Source organism: Sciurus carolinensis, chromosome 3 (assembly GCF_902686445.1).
Source record: "Sciurus carolinensis chromosome 3, mSciCar1.2, whole genome shotgun sequence".
NCBI classification, from domain to species: domain Eukaryota; kingdom Metazoa; phylum Chordata; class Mammalia; order Rodentia; family Sciuridae; genus Sciurus; species Sciurus carolinensis.
This window is the reverse complement of record NC_062215.1, coordinates 76,196,146-76,211,703: the sequence shown is the minus strand read 5'-3', so window position 1 is coordinate 76,211,703 and position 15,558 is coordinate 76,196,146. Positions and strand designations below refer to the sequence as shown.

The following is a 15,558-nucleotide window of genomic DNA, read 5'->3' as shown; positions in this document are numbered from 1 at the left end:
TTCCCCATTCCCACCCCAACTTAACCACCTCTCAACTTCTATCAGAAAATTTTTTTAGTTTCCACATTTGAGTTATACATGCAGTCCTTTTCTTTCTATGCCTAGATAATTTCATTTACTGTAAAGATATTTAGTTCCATCCCTATTGCCATATGTGACAAAATTATGTTTTTGTGGCTGAAGAGTGTTCCATTTTGTAAATATGGCACATTTTGTTTATCCATGTATCAGTTTATGGACACTTAGATTGTTTCCACTTCTTGGCTATGTGACTACTGCTGCGGTGAACATAAACTCACAGATGTCTCTTCAACACACTGACTTCACTTCCTTTGAATATATATTCACTAGTGAAATTGCCCCATCATATGGTAGTTGGTTCTTATATGAAAACCCCATCTCATTTTATGGTGTTTTGTCCTTCTTCCAGAAACTGAGAATCTTCTTTTTACACAATTATATCATTCACAAAATAGTGTGTTTTATACCCCTTTGCAACTTTTAATCTGAGATCTTCTGTTTTGATGTATTAATGCCTCCAATAAGAAAGTTAAAAAACATAGAAGTTGGGGGAAGGTGAAAATCTTTGTCTTGCTACTGTCTGAAAGAAGAGGCAGTGTTTACCAGGATCTGCCTACCCTCTAATCTAGATCTGGGGTGTATGTATGTGTTTGTGTGTATTCACATGACCATATATAAATAAGTAACCACCAGCTTCTATTATATTGTATTTGTTGTTGTTTTACCAAGAATGCAGATGAATATTGTTAAATCTCATTTTTGTGGTGTAGCACATATAAGATCTATAATTAAATAAAATAACATACTTGTATAAATCTATTTCTTAAGAGTGAACCATCCTTGAATTCCTAGCATAAGGGTTTGTTAAAAAAAAAAAAAAAGTCCAACATTTTTTGTTTTGTGAATTTTTATTTTTGGATCAATATTACGTTTTCTGCATTAAAATAATTTTAAAAAGGCCCTTTGCCCCTACATTCTGAAACATTTCAAATGGTAATGGAATTTTGCAACTTGGGTGCAATTCTCCTATGAAGCCTTTTGTTTCTGATGTTCTTTGTACTCTTGTCAAGGTTTTCTGCTGTGTAGAAATCACTCTATTCAATTTCTGTGCTTAAGAAGGCAGCTTTGGTAAAAAATATTTAGTTACAATATTATCTATTTCATTCAATTTTCTGTTTTTTTTTGTTGTTGTTGTTTTGAGTTTGAAAGAAAAAATCTTACAGTTTATTCTCTTATTTTTGTTTCAGTGATTATTTTCCACTTATAAACACATTGTGTTTCTTTTATAGATTTTTTTTTCTTTTTTTCCTCAGGTAAATTAGTGTTGTTTTTTTTTTTTTTTTTCAAATTAAAAACACTCATTTATTGGTATTTTTTGTTGTTGGAGGTGGTGGTGGTGATTTATTTTCCAAAACATGAATTTGTGTTTTATCTTTAAGAATTACTTCTATTTCTGTAAATGTGGTTATTTTTCAACTTTTTGTTCTAACATTCAGTAAGATGCTTAATTTGTGTATACTCATTATTTCTTCTATATTTTATGAGTATTTATAATGATGCTTTTTTCTGAGCAAATCTTTTGCAGCATCTTGACTCTAAATGTATTGTTTTCATTATCATTATTTTCTAGAAGTTTGCAATTTGGATTTGTACTTATCTTTTAACTTCAGAGTTGTTTATTAAAGACTGAAATTTTTCATGATGTTCAAACATTAGGTTTATGTGTATAATACAAATGTTAGGATATTGTGTGTGTGTGTGTTACTGGTAATTGAACCCAGGGGTCCTCTGACACTGAACCACATTCCCGTCCCCTTTTACTTTTTATTTTGAGACTGTTTTGCTAAGTTGCTGAGGTTGGCCTCAAACTTGTGATCGTAGTGCCTCAGTCTCTCAAATTTGGATTAAAAGCATGTGTCATCTAAACACATAAGAATTTTAGTCACATGAGAATGCTTACCCAGCACAGCAGAGAGTGGGTGATAAAGGGAACAAACTGTAGAGTATCTCTATATTTGAAGAGTGCTACTATTCAAAGATAAATTACAGGTTGTCTGCCTTTGAGCGGTCATGTATGTGGTATGTGAAACAAGTAGATGGATTTGAGATACGTAAATGGAGTGTGATTAAATTTCCCAGTGATTCATTAAAAGTACTGCTTGAGGCTGAGAAGAGTTAAGGCTGCTGACCAGGGCTAAGTCTTGAGCAACTGTATGGGAGGCAGAGCCATTCACTGAGGCAGTAACTGATGGATGAAGAACAGGCTTGGAGAGAAAGACAAGAAGAGATGTGGAGATTGGATTCTAGGTACCTGAGAGGAACACTAGAGTGATGTTCACAAGATAGTTGGGTATTCAAAAAGTGTCAATAGTTTAATATTACAATGAGTTAGTAATTGAACATACGGAAATGGCTGAGAGTAGAACTTCAAAATAATAAGAAAGAAAGGAGTGGGGAAGGGAGGAATCTTCAGTGCTTCAGGCATGATGGGCCAGGCAGAGGAACAGTACCACATGGTGAAGGCTGAGAAAAAGAATCCAGCCCTTGTTCCACTGAACTGTGAGTGCCTTGAGGAGGACCCAGAATTTGAATCACGGGACATCACTGGGAGAGCATTAATTAAATATGCACATAAATGGACTCGTGGGAAGAGCAATTTTCAAAAACCAAGACACATTATTGAAATTATTATGCTTATTTAATCAGAGAAAACTGAATCATAAAATAAATGTTGCTTACGCTGGCACTTTCAGGACTGGACTGGCCTCGGTGTGCTACCTCTGGTTCCATTGCAATCCTTGCCCAGTGGCAGAACACAGTCTCTGTCAGTCCCTCTCACTGCGCTTTAACATCCGCCGGCACCATCCTTCTGACAGCCAGTTATTTAACTAAGTTATCAGCAAGCAGGTAATAGCCCCTTGGTTCAGTCAAAACAGTCAAATTAGTTGTACATGTAGATGTGACTTTCCTTCACTAAGATTTATGACATGGAAAGGGATGAATTAGAAAATAGAACAATAGCTGCCTGTATGTGACAGATGTGGCATCTGTCTAAAGAGAAAACACATAGTATTTATTGTCACCGAAGCTTGGAATAGCTTTAAAAGAAAACGAAAATATGCTAACTGCATTCCAGTGATTGAAATGTACAATTTTGGAAGCTTTTATGGAAAGAAGGAGGAAAAACGAAGACAGCAGTTGAAGTCCTAAATGGAGTAATGTGTGAGTCAGCCCTTATCAACCACAATTATAATTTTTACAATTTGTGATGTTTTGATCCAGGAAAATTTCTTCAATGGCATTTCCAAGGAAAAAAAGAATCTTAAAAAAAGAATGTTGGGAAAAAACTATCTGGTTGAAATTGGACATAATTGTATTTTCAATGCAATCAAAATACATATTTAAAAAATCTAATATAATATACTTGACCCTGTGTGCTTACTTAGGAATGTGTGCTCTTCCCTTCTCTCGTTCAAAACAAACACACAGTAATAACAACACCCTACCTATTGGGCAAGACTGCCTGACAACTTCCTATTTGATGGACAGTTACCCTTCAGAAATAACAAGTAAGCCTCAGGCCTCTATCATTTTGTGACAGTTTATCATATTTTGACTAACGAGATTTTTAATATTGCACCATGGTTTGTGCCTTGCTTTGTGATGTTGTTTTGCTGTTGTTTTGCATTAATGTTTAATTTCTTCCAAACCTGAGTGAGCACAAACTATTCTGTCCATTGGGTAGACCTACTTATTTGTTGGATAAATAAATGTTGCATTCTTCCTCTCCTCCCTGTCTCTCTTCCTTCCCACCCTTCTTTTTCCATGCTTTGTTCTACACAAACGCGTCATCGGATCTCAGCCGGCCCCTCTACATTGGTGACTTCTGCTGGGAGTGACTGTTCAGCACCTTGATCTCCCCACCTATTTACCTGTGTTCCATTCTTTTCCTTTTGTGCCATCCAGAGCTGACATCAGTCAGGTTTGGGTCAGGAGTCTGCTGAACTGCTTAGTTCGCTGACATGGGAAATCCAATCTGGAAGTACCATTTCAGTTTTAATGGCTAATATAAGTGATTTAAAAAATTTCCAGTGAATGCCTAATTAGAGCAAATGTTTTTCTTACTAACAAGTAATTATAGCATTCCAGACACGTTTGCTCTAATTAAACAAAACTGTTTGGTTAATTACAATGGTGAGGCAGGACACAGTGAATACTGTCTTTAACGTGCTTTTGCAGACATGCTTTTCTGGGTAAGAGCACATCAAAGTTTCCTTCTGTGAACTCTCAGGGCAGATTCTGGTGGTATGCCATGCACAAAGGCAAGTTGTTTAACTGGAGGCTCAATGCATCCTCATATGATAGAGATGTCTCCATGGGGTTCTTTCTCTCTCTCTCTTTCTCTCTCTGTCTCTCTCTATCTCTCTCTCTCTCTCTCTCTCTCACTGAAGAACAAATTACTCCAGAGTACATGTGGTGGTTGCCTGAAACAGATGCTGGAATCAAAGGTCTTAATCAAGACCCAAGTTAAATTTTAAAATTATAAGCATTTTGTATTATGTACTATAAGAAGTCTGTTTTGGTTTTAATTAAAAAAAGTTTCCTATAACTGTTGATCTTCCAAAAAATAACTGTGTTCAACTGGAGCTTCCTGGTTTCTAGCACAGTGCAATATACCTCTGTGGTTATGGTTAAAGGGCAGGAACTATGTTTTTGAATGCAAAATCCATCCTCTGAAAGCTGTGAAATGTGCTTATGGTGTATGCTTATGGGTGTTGATCTCATCTGATGAACATAGAGGCTATAAGTCACTTTCCTCTTTTAGATCATATATATTGAATTACTGTTGAAATTTGAAATTAGATCCTACAAGGGTACTCTTGGGTTATGTACACAGTATTCAGAAGTGTTCCCACAAATAAAGGTAATTAGATATTTGTTCCCATTCATCTCCTTGAACCAAGTTGTCATAACAGTGTAATAGGAAGCCCCTGAAACAAAGTTTAGACATAACCATTCAAGAAGGACAATCATGCTCCCTGAATCAGGTGAGTTACAAAAACTTACATGGGAAGATCCATCTGCATGTGGTTGTGTAACATAAATATTTTATCCTAGAGAGATGTGACTGAGGAAAGATAATCATGAAAACCAGTTGTAAGAGAAGACTGCTGGAGAAAATGGGTCTCACTTAAGCCCTGAGGGCAGGTTCATAATTTAGTAAGAAAGAGTATTCACACACAAGAATTGACCTGGAAGAAGTCAAGGAATAGAATGGGCCAAGGTGAATGAGCAAAAAGAATAGAATAGGGAAGATTAAAATTGAAGATAAAAACAGTGGAAATATATGACAGAAGCTTGATAGAGACCAGGACTAAGATTTAGCTTTGTATAAAATCATGCCTGTGTGTTTCTTGGTGTCATTTAACAAGTGCTCACTGTGTAGGAGGGTTGTTTCACCCTTTCCAGGTGTAGGAACCATGACTGTCCACCAAATAGTGTGTGTGAGGGAAGCCAAGTTCTATGCCGAGTTCCCTTTGAGAAGCCCACTTTTAAGTTTTTATTAATATTCTCACAGAAAAATTTATACTCATGTTAAAGTATTAATGAGTGCCAACCTTTTTCTTCTATTATGATGATGATTATTAAAATTATCATAAAGATACATCTATTAACAGTACTTGGACTTTTGCAAATAATTACAATTTTAACTAGAGTCAGTGGCCCTGTTTGATACTTGAAGTACCTTGTAAAGTTCAAAGGGAATCAGGTATTTGATGCCTTAAATCCATGTACACCTTGTTCACTTAAAATACCCACTAATCCTTTTCCTAGATCCTAACTCAGAAGAAGCATCTTAATGTTCATTAAAACTTCAGCCTCTGTTTAGGCGGCCTATTAGCTGTGTTGCCTTGTAACGATTTTATTCTCTAAGCTCTCAAGTTAGACCATTAATCTAATGTAATCAAGATTTGAAAGACGGGCTTATCAAAGGTAAACACAAAGACATTTTTCTTCTAAGGAATACTTCGTTTCCTGATATGCCATTTGCAGTCTAAATGTAGTTCCCTGCATGATGGAATGAATTAGAATGCAATTCTAATTCATTAGAATTATGAGGACAAATAACAGAGTAAATAAACGTGGATTTCTAGGCGTGGATTTCAGGTAGCAGAGAACTCAGATAAGTTTGAACTGCTTCCTGCATTATAACTAAGAACACAAAACATGAAATCTACTTTTGCATTATTTTTTTAGGGTGTAAAATTGAGCTCAAGAAAGCCCTGATGTCCTAAAGTTTACCAAGTGTCTGAAGAGAACTAATTACCAGAATGAGTCTGAATAAGTTACTTTCTTCTCATCAGGCCTCAGTTTTCCTTTGTAAAATGAAAGTTCAAATTTTTAAGGGCCATTTTGATTCCTTGCACTGGTGATTCCAAGTGAGGTTTGCTTCAGCTAGTAGGCCACTAAGAGTTAAACTTTTATTTGTTTTGTGGTTTCCCTCTTTTTAGTTACTAGAAAGAGTCCATGAATCATTTTTTCTCTATTTCTTTGATATTGGAAAATTATGGATGGTTGGAAGTTTAGAATTTAAATCATATTCATTTGTCCTTTCTTCTTCTTTTTTTCTCCACCAGGCATGTGCACTTGTGAAACATTTTTCTTCTTCCATCTCTGTTCTGGTGACTCCTTGGGACTATCAGAAGTGATCTGCTGCTTTCCCTCTGTTAGTAATGGAGGAAATAACTTACATAGAAGAGACTGTATCTTCAAAGGATTCTCATGTGTAGTACTTGATGTTTATTTTTGAAATTGTATTATGATGTAGGAAGCATCACTGCCCATTTCACACATGAACAAATCCATTGCAGCACGGGAACTTGAACTACTCTATAAAATGCATTGGTGCCATGAGTTGTAAATCTTTTCCACAGTCACCCTATAAAAAGAAAATCTGTTGATTTCCTGCACACTCACAACACCTAAGATAGTAAGTGTGAATCCTCTCCATGCCGAGTAATTTTCCATTTATCTCTGGACGCCAACTGTGTTCCTAGCAATTTAACTAAATTCTTGTAGAAGTTCCCTGGAGTTAGTGCAAATTCACAGTTCAAGGGCTCAGACCCATAAGACTGTCTGCCCACTGCAGATGCCAATCCCAAGTCCTATGTTGTCACCTGTACAGAAAATTAGGCTCTAAATCTGGGGTCCCTATAATCTTCTCCTCCAACTTGATAATTCCTATAAGGTTTACAAAACCCTGGGATATGGGATTTTTTTAATAGTTCATTATAAGCATCATTACAAAGGATACCAAAGAGCAGGCAAATGGAAAAAAGGTATAGGATAGGGTGTGCGGTATGAAGCAGAGCTTCCAGGCCCTCGGGGGTGTGCCACCCATTCAGGACCTCCAGGTGTTCAGCAACCTGGAAACTTTAGAAATATTTTTGTTTAAGATTTTTATAGATGTTCTATTATGCAGTATGATTGACTAAATCATTGGCTTTTGCTTATTAGTTCACTCTCCATCCCTTCTCCCCTCCCAGGAGGTGAGGGTGTGGGGTTCAAATTTTCAACCCTCTAATCCCATCCTTAGCAACCAGCTCCATCCTCCCAGTCCCATCCTTAAAGGGTTAACTTATTAGCATAAACTCAAGTGTGGTTGAAAAGCGTTTATTATGAATAACAGCACGTGTTCTTCTCACTCCTTTCATTTAAGGCATCTCAAGTGTTTCAGGAGCTCCTTATCAGAAACTGGGTGACAGAAACCAAGTACATACTTCTCATTTTGTCTTTCCCATCACCCGTGCTCACAGACACACACAACTCACAAGTACCTAAGGACAGAAATGCCCAGCAGTAAGGTCTCTAGGCCTGTCATAAGATGTAAGATCATTGTGAAGACTAAAATATAACAGAGAGCAGAAACACAGTAAAAACTCAGATGTAATCACAATTGTTACTTGAGGCTTCTCAGGTAGGCTATGATGGATCCTACCTGGATATGGTTGTAAGAACTACAAATATCAGAGTATCTAAGACTTGATGCCCAGTGGCTTCTTAGGTAATGGGAGCTTTCTTCCTTTAAGCAGTTCTGTCTCTTGGATTGTTAGCAACTCTGAATAACTCTTCCATCAGATTGACAAGTCACTGATACACCATTAATTGGTTGGCTTAGTTAATTAATCAGATTGTGCTTTAATTATTAAAAAAATACAAATAAAAAACACCTACATTTCAATGGCTTCAAACAGTAAAGGTTTATTTCTTGCCCTTGGTTCATGTCATCTTTGAGTTTAGCTGAGATTCCATATCTCCTGAATCCTAGAATGTGGTGGTAAAGAAGACCCCATGTAGGACATACTGGTCTCAGAGCACAGAGAAGAAACACAGATGATGGAATTACACAGCTGTTTTTAGCAGTTCTGCTCAGAAACAGGTAAGACTACTTGCAATCCATTTAATTGGTTGAACAAGTCAGATGGTCCAGACTTCTGTCAAGATGCTGTGAAGTATAATTGTCATACAGGCAGAGATACTCAATATTTAGATTTAGAAATCAACTATAAGTTATGGAGTTTCTAAAAATATTTTTGTTGTTTCACTCTAAGTGAATAATGACAAACTTTAATTCCACATTTATGTGTTTATTTATCTATATATTAGTTGCCAGGTGTACCTTGAAGAACTTCCGTATTCAACACGTTGTGTTACATATTGTAGGTGATAGAGAAAAATAAAGAAAATACAATCTATATGTAAGCTACAAAATATTTGATTGGGAGAAACAGAAAAAAAAAAAAAAAAAAAAAAAAAAAACCAGCTTACTGTATTAGAAGAATGCCTCTCTGGGTGTGTGCTTGTGGGTGTGTTTAGAAAATAGTCATGGTATCAAACCCACACAGGTACACACACACACACACACACACACACACACACACACACATGCACACTTCCACAAATAATGAGAATTCATGCTAAGTCTTTTCAAAGCCATAAAAGGAAGAGAGAAAATAAGTGAGCCAAGAAACATTGACTTAGCATGTATTCGATGTCTAGGAAATATAAATCATAAAAGTAGGGTTAACACCTTCTTCTGTTCACTTCTCTGTAGGAACTCAGTGACTATTCTTTGGGAAAGAGAAAAGAAAGTCTCTGAACACATGGATTCAGAGTGGTGCATGTATAGCAATGCACACTGAGGAATTGTGTAGCAAAATCTTCCCTAATGGCGACAGCACTGTTTGCTCAGAGTCTCAGACCATCAGAGTCTATGTGTTCAGCAAGAAGTCATTGGAGAGAGACTGGCAGGCTGGGGCCCACTCTTCTGAGAGTGCAGTTCTTACCCACTTACAGAGAGCCAACTGGAGCTTTCTGTGGAGATGGAGCTGTTTAGGTTCCAGGTCCTAGTCACTGAAGGACTAGAGGAAACTTCCTGGAGCATAAGAGGTACCATGTTCTTGCTGGGCTCACATGAGACAAACCATGTTTGATAAGGAAGTCCATGGTGACTCAAAGTCTAGGACTTACCAGGAATTACTTGTCTCAATATCTTGGCTACTCATTTATATGTAACATGAATTTTTTTGATATGTTTTTCCCATAAATTTAACTTTTTGGTAAAACTTTGTTCTAGAATATATGTAAGAAGTGATATGCCAGGAAAAACAATTGATTGGTAGAAGAAATTCAGTATTCCTGGATGGACTGTATACTGTAACATAGTGCCAAACCATCCACAAGATTCGAAGACCTTGGAAAGAAAGCCTGTATTTATGTTGCCAGAAATGGGCTGAGCAACCTCCATGTGTCAGGTAACTGGGAAATGGGTGGGAAATGGTGGCTTCCTTGCTTTCCATCAATGGAGTTCACGAGATGTCTTTTTATTCTTCCAAACCCACAAACGTTGGCATAGTGCCAGTGGGATGAATCACTAGATACTAAAAAGCCTTCTAGAGCATACTGAAACACATTTCTGTTTGGCAAACTCAATTCGATTCTGTTTCCTTAATTGTCTAACAAGCATGTGTTGAACTGCCTGCCAGCATTAGGTGCTGTGTGGTGTTCTGCAATTTCAGTGGTGAGGAACACTTCCACCATACTTTTCAAGATCTCGTTAGCAATAGAAGAAACAGGTCATCTAATTTTAAAGTGACAGGGTAGTTGGTACTTTAGTAATGGTACATGTGCAGAGCCGAGAGAGGTGCAATTCTCTCTGGAAAGTTCAGATAAAAACTCAGGAATGTGCTATTGACCAAACTCCATTTGGGAAGTGAAAGTAACCAGGTCGTGAAAGCTGGGTGTGGATATACTTTTGAGGTGCTAACAAGAATTGAGTCTCTCTTGTCATGAAAAGCAATGATCAGGAACAAATATATGGCCAGAACTGGAGAAAATACAGGAAATTATACAGAATTTACATTTTTCCATGGAGAATGTCTTTTCCTTAATGAATCAACAATAAAGAATTTAATGCTGGGGAGTGATATTGGCCAAAAGATATTGCTATATTATATACATTTACAAATATGGAACAACAAATCCCATCATTATGTACAACTGTAATGTACCAATAAAAATGTAGGAAAAAAGAATTCGATATTATAATTTTATTGTGTGCCTTTAAGAGCTAACAGGACTGAATTCTATAACATTGTGGTTTTGAAACCAAACCATAAATTTACATAACTGCAATGTAAACAGTTTCAAATTGTAACTCTAAACTATCAAAGAACAACTACTATCAATTATTTTGTTATTGACTAGCTCTATAGTTGTAATGCAGATTGCATGTACTTCTTGTTCACATTTTTATTATATTATTTCTCAATTACATTTTTACTGCAAATTTGGAGGATTTACTTGATATAATCATTGAGTACAAGCAGAGTGCTAAGTATTTAAATGAGAATGCTATCAAATGAGTCTAATTTTTCTTGTACTATTGCAACCAGATTATTTTAATATGTAAGATTTATTAAAACATATTTCAATTATGCTGAACATTTAAATTAAGCAAGCATTCCGCACATAATACTGCCTCCCAATAAGGTTGACATTTACAAGATGGCGAGTAACATTTTGTATGCTTATTTCTTAAGTACTTTTGATTTTGTCAATACAAGATAAATTAGTCAAGATCAGCAAACTATGTTTAGGTATTTGGATTAATCGGGTGCTCCATCTTGTCTGCAATATTGATGGGAATGTTTAGCAACTGTACCAAGTAGACTGAGTGGCAAAAATGAATACAGATTTTGTTGTAAATTGCAAATAAGCACAAAATTAATCTGGTTGACTTAATCAGGAATACAGAATAACATTAGCATTTCGAATAATTTTATTTTGATTTGCAGAATTCATTGGCAATGTAAAATAGCAATTTTACAAATTCACAGGAAAAAATGGCAAAGAGAATGTCTTTTGCAAATTAATAAAGTTTATGTTGTGGAGATTCATTTTTGACACTGAGCATCTGATGGTATAGTTTAGGAAAAGACCAAGCATTCTAACGAAAAATAATGGTCTATTCATTGCACGAATGGTTTAAGACGTCCTTTCTAATTGAAACTCTGCTATAGATTCAAACACTGGGTGGTGAATTAAGAGCTATTGGCACAACCTCTTCTTCATGTTGACCAAAGTTCTTTGAACTTTACTCCACAAACCCTCTTCTCCTGTGGCATCCATGGGAATGGTTCCAGGAATCCTGTACATCCACAGATGCTCAAGTCCCTTATAGAAGCCCCTTATGTACATTGGCATAGTGTTTGAGTCTTGTGTACTTTAAGTCATCTCCAGATTACTTATAATACCTGATACTAAGTAAATATTATGTCAATAGTTATTATACTGTACAGTTTAGAGAATAAGGATAAGGCAATCTTATAGATGTACAATAAAAATATATTTTCTTTTTTTTATTGTAAACAAATGGGATACATGTTGTTTCTCTGTTTGTACATGGAGTAAAGGCCTACCATTTGTGTAATCATAAATCTACATAGGGTAATGTTGTTTGATTCATTCTGTTATTTTTTTCCCTTCCCTCTACCCCTCCCACCCCTCTTTTCCCTCTATACAGTCCTTCCTTCCTCCATTCTTGCCCCCCTCCCTAACCCTAACTCTAACCCTAACACTAACCCCTCCCACCCCCCATTATGTGTCATCATCCACTTATCAGTGAGATCATTCATCCTTTAGTTTTTTGAGATTGGCATTTTCTAAAATATCTTCTTTTTTAAACTTGAAAAAATATTGAATTGATGCTTAAAATGGTACATAATTATGGGGTACCATGGCATATTTTAATAAAGGTATGCATTATATAATGTTCAAATGTGAGTAAGCATATCTATCTCCTCAAACATTAAAAATTTCTTTGTGATGAGAACATTCAAAATATTGTCTATTATTTTTGAAATATAAATTACATTATTCTTAACTACCAAGTATTATACCTGAATTTATGTTTTTAAATTATAATTTGATACCCTTTGATCAACATTTCCCTATCTCTCTCCTCCCTGTTTCACATAGCCTTTGGTAATCACTACTCTAATCTCAACTTTTAGGAGATAAGCGCTTCCAGAATCCATGTATAAGTGAGGTCATGCAATAATTTTTCAAATATTTTTGATCTGTGATTGTCTGAGGCCATGAATGAAGAGCCATGAATAAAGAGTTGGGATTTCATTTTGAGCCAGGATTCTCCATAGTCAACATCAGTAGCTGCAGTAAACAACTTTTGAAGGAAGCATAGCCAGCATTAGCACCCAACAATTTCATTCCCTTTTCTTTTAATCAAACTTTGTAAATAAACATGTCTTGCATAAATATTCAGTTTTCATTCACTCCTGTTTTCTCAATTATTCTTCTAATTAGCTCATGATTATTATCAAGCTGATTTAGAATTAATCAGTTTTTCTGAACACATTTGTAAAAAGGGACAAATTTAATCATTTTTTCCACTTTTAATTTCAAAATTATCTAAGGAACACAGTTGCCTTTGGGATAGAACCATATCTAGTTTCAGTACCATTAACTTGAGGGTGTACTCATGTAGGTAAATTGTCTTTGAAAGAAAAATTAACCTTGAGAAAATAACCCAATATATAGTGTACGCAGGATACTTGGGATAACACAATCCCTTCTGTACCAAGACCTGACCCATGGAGAGAAACCTGTGAGACCTCTAAGGAAAAGACCATTTTCTAATATCTCTGCATCCTTAGGACAGGATAAGGTGTGATCTGCAAACATTTGATCTAATCACTTAGCAACATTTATTGATTAACAACTATGAAAAAGGCTTTGTTCTAAGAAATTGCCTCCTTTCCTGTTATTTATGCTAGTTGAGAAACAGAAAAGTAAAACAGATTAACAAGTACATATGTAATGTTTCAGATAGTGATAATTGTGGAAAAAATAAGTCCAGGGTGGGAAATGTCTTGAACTCTGGGTGGTTGTGGTTTGATTTTTTATATAGGGTAGTAAAGAAAGACCTTATTTCTTCGGTGACATTTGACCAGAGGTAAGCAAGACTATGTGAGAGAAGAAAATGTAGTGTAAAAGAATAACAAGGGAAGGACTGGGGTTGTAGCTCAGAGGTAGAGCGCTTGCCTAGCACGTGTGAGGCACTGGGTTAAATCCTTGGCACCACATATAAAAAATAAATAAAATAAGGCTATTATGTCCATCTACAACTAAAAAAGTATTTTTTTAAAAAAGAATAATGAACACAAAAGATTGTGCCTGCATGGTTGAGAGAAAAAGAGATCAGGGCAGAAAGGGAAAACACAAGAATGACCTGGAGCACCGAGGACCTCCTAGACCATGACAGGGGATTTGAATGTACTTCTCAGTGAGAAGGGAAGCCAAGGGAAGATAATAAGGAAAGATGCCACGTGTTCTCATGTTCTCAGGACACAGAAGTACTACACTCAATGGTCTTCTATGGTGAACCAAACTAGAGAGAGTGTCAGACAGATTTTTCAATTTCTGGGATATTTTGTAGGGCTAAATACTTGACTGTGTTGATGATGGGCTGGGAGAAACTGAGAGAAAGCAAGGAATTTCAAAGGAATATTGTCTCTAGAAACCAGGAATTAAAAGTTTATCATTTACTAAGAGAGGGAGGAGGTTGGGATGCAGATCAGATCCAAAGCTGGGTTTTGGATTTGCTAAATTTCAGTTGATTACTGGCATCCAAAGAGTGATAAGGCCATTCAGGTAACTCCAGACGCAGGATACAGGACATTTCGACAGACTGGAGAGCAGAAAGCCTGAAGAGTCACAGCATCTTTTCTTAGGGAATAATTTTAGTCTGTGTGGGCTAAAGCTAATTAGTAATTTAAGAATGAAATGAGAAGGAGTGAAATGAGTTTCCCCAGCATCTGGCTCCCTAAAGGTTGTGCTGGCATCTCCAGGGTACTCTGGCCTGTGGCTGAAGATGTGTTTGGACTGGTTTGACTCCTGCTCCTATTCTCTTTCATCGATGTGTCAGTGCGCATTTGAATAGAAAAGATGTTAAACATAATCCACTTGAGGGAACAACATCTGCAAACTGATCATGTATTTGTGAAATTTGTGAACACAAAAATCATATTTAATAATCATATGTCATTTCCAACTATTTGAAGTACTTCCACATGAATTATGAACCAGTAGGTTACCATTCACTGAAGGCGCATTTGGCACATGTCATTGTAAAGTAAAGATAAAAAAAGTTGGGGTCTGAAGATGTAGCAACTCAGTGGGAAAGTATTTTCCTAGCCTATTTGAGGTTCTGGGTTCCATCCCTAGTCCACAACAAATAAACACACACACACGCACACAAAATTTCAGTATGAATAGATATACATAATGCACACTGACCAGGGAGGAAGGGTCCCAAGGGAGAGGGATTTTGGCCAGAAATGAGGAACAATAGGACAACAGAGGGTAGGGGTTATTTACCAGTCACCATAGTTATATTCTCAAACTCTCATGCTGGAAAAGCCCTTAGCTTCTTAACTGAAGAATCTCATTCCATTCTCCAAACGTTCAAAAGAATTGTGTTTTTCTGGCAGATGACTTTAAGGTCCAGAAAAGTTGTCACTTTCTTAAGATCAACAGTTTGCTATTAGCGATTCTGAACTTACACTAGGATGAACTGGAATAGAATAGAGGATGCATTGTTTTGGAATTCCTAAGAGTTATGAATCTTCAAATCTTTGTTCTCAGTTTGGTTGTATAATATCTGATATCACCACCTTAAGCTTCTTAAACAATATTTACCACCCCAAAGCCTAAATATCAAACTTTATTTTATTTTACACAATTGTATTTTATGTTATATAATTTTACTTATTTTATATGAAATAAAATGACCTGAGTGAAACTATATTCCAAAAACAGTATCCAATGCATTAACCCTTTTTGTAATTGTCAAGATGAAATTTTAATTTAGTCGTAGGTTTTCTGCATTTGAATTATTGGACTTGACCTGTGATGATATTTTTGGGAAAGAAACAGAAAGATGTGTAATTGTGCTGA

At 36.1% G+C, this 15,558-nt stretch overlaps 1 long non-coding RNA gene across 1 annotated transcript in view; it reads left to right on the top strand.

The window, feature by feature from the left end:
- Positions 1–8,240, top strand: part of LOC124978953 (uncharacterized) — a 53,049-nt gene extending 44,809 nt beyond the window's left edge. The window contains exon 3 of the long non-coding RNA XR_007107593.1: positions 6,660–8,240. This is a non-coding gene — a long non-coding RNA (uncharacterized LOC124978953). The remainder of the gene's footprint in view (positions 1–6,659) is intronic.
- The last annotated feature ends 7,318 nt before the right edge of the window (positions 8,241–15,558 follow it).